Raw genomic sequence first — 2,500 nt, 5'->3', positions numbered from 1 at the left:
ATATATGCACATATATAAATATATATATATATATATATATATATATATATATATATATATATACATATATTTATATATATATGTATATGTATATATATATAGATATATATATATATATATATATATATATATATATATATATATATATATACATATATATATATATATATTTATATCTATCTATACATCTATCTATCTCTCTATTAATATATATATATATATATATATATATATATATATATATATATATATATATATATATATATATATATATTCCAAATAAATATAAATATAAATATAGATCAAAACTAGTATGAAAGGGAAATAAAAAAAAATTATAAGATAATTAGTGGACTATTATCTTTAGAAGAGTAAAACCATTAAAAAAGATCTTTTATATCTAAACTATAAAAAATAGTGTAAGCCAAGTAAACATAAAATATTTACTACAATCTTTATAGCTGATAGGACAAAAGTTTGCAGATATGTGTTCGTTGTCTGAAGGGGAAACTATGTTCGTCCTCTGGTTTTCTTAATGCCTCCCTTCCCATCTTGTTCTTATCTTTCTCCTTGAAGCTGATTTACCTGTGCGTCGTTAGAACCAATCGACATTGCCATATGAGGAGTTTTTTTATTTATAACCTGTTTAAAGCCCCAACTTCTTTCACGCCATAGATGCTTCTAGAGCAAGTCTTTTGGTACAATCTGGACGACATGTGGTGTCACATTGCCAAAGCATGTCACTGAATAAAAGTACCCAAATAGGAAGATCATAACTATTAAAATAACTGGATATTTATAACTTTATGGTATTCTCCAAGAATGTCTGGATGAAAATATGGTCAGAGTTATGAAAAAAGATCTTAAGAAACATGCATAACGAACTAACTGGTCGATGGTACTAGAGATTATTATCTATTTCAAAAATAATAGATTTAATAGACCGAAAGTTCCGGTCCAACATATTATTATTGTTATTTTTATTATTTTTATTCATGGTCATTCTAGTCTACCAGTTTCAATCCTCGTTCAAGCACTCGAGCATGCACCTCTCTCACCATTCCATCAACATACAAGTTAAACAACCACAGGGAAATCACACGTCCCTGCTTCAGCCCCGCTCTCACCGGAAACCAATCGCTCACTTCATTTCCTATCTTAACATATGCTTTGCTACCTTTGTAGAAACTTTTCACTGCCTGCAACAACCTTTCACCAACTCCATATAGCCTCATCACATTCCACTTTGCTTCCCTATCAACTCTATCATACGCTTTCTCCAGATCCATAAACGCAACATACACCTTGTGACGGTGCCGAGAGAGGGTTGTGAACTCAAAGGCAGGATGCAATCAACTGAGTTGTTTATTAAGGAACACTCTCCTTTATATACAAAACCTCAAGGCAACAGGACATGACATGTTCGAGAGACAGACAATGTTACAGAGCAAAACCGGAGACATGATCATTCAGGTTCTTTTTAGTGCGAGGGAAGAGCGCAGATACAAGCATAATATATACAAAAAAATTATGTACAATTGTGTGACACACGGTTGGTACATGGCTCCCCCTCTAAAAATGACATACTGAACATGTTTAATAGGTGCCCTGAATCTGGAGAGGTAGTAGTAAAAACTGCGCTGATTAGCGGCAGTGAGTGGCTGTAGAAGTCGTTGGTTGGGGTGCGAGCGAGTGGTGGATGATTGGTGGCTGTGTTGCCGCTCCGGCTCGTCACGGGGTAGGCGAGTGTGTCCTACGGCATTCATAGGCGTGTGTGTCCTACGGCATTCATAGGCGAGTGTGTCCTACGGCATTCATAGGCGTGAGTCCTACGGCATTCATAGGCCTACGGCATTCATAGGCGTGTGTCCTACGGCATTCATAGGCGTGTGTCCTACGGGATTCATAGGCGTGTCCTACGGCATTCATAGGCGAGTGTGTTCTACGGCATTCATAGGCGTGTGTCCTACGGCATTCATAGGCCTACGGCATTCATAGGCGTGTGTCCTACGGCATTCATATTCCTACGGCATTCATAGGCGTGTGTCCTACGGCATTCATAGGCGTGTCCTACGGCATTCACGTCAGCTTCGGTTGAAGTTGAATAGGTGTCCTCTTCGTCACGAGTGGAGGCGTTGATGGAGATTTGAAGATCATGAAGTGGGTTCACATCACGAGGAGAGCCGTCTGCGGCAGGTTGCATGCGAGTGATACTGGTCATTTTCCCGAGGGTGAGCGAAGCCCTTTTGTCCCCCAACGTTTGTTGAGAGAGCTGAAAAGGTGTTGCTATACGGGCGGCTGGCGACGGCGAGTACTGCTGCAGAAGGTATGCGTTGACGGCGTCATAGTAACGGTGAGAGGTTGAGGGGGGGGGGGGGGTGGTGGAGGCGGGAGGAGCGAGTCACTCCGGGGTCACCAATGTGACGGTGCCGAGAGAGGGTTGTGAACTCAAAGGCAGGATGCAATCAACTGAGTTGTTTATTAAGGAACACTCTCCTTT

The sequence above is a fragment of the Palaemon carinicauda genome, chromosome 10 (assembly GCF_036898095.1).
Source record: "Palaemon carinicauda isolate YSFRI2023 chromosome 10, ASM3689809v2, whole genome shotgun sequence".
Classification (NCBI taxonomy): Eukaryota; Metazoa; Arthropoda; class Malacostraca; order Decapoda; family Palaemonidae; genus Palaemon; species Palaemon carinicauda.
Note: the sequence above shows the minus strand (reverse complement) of the source record.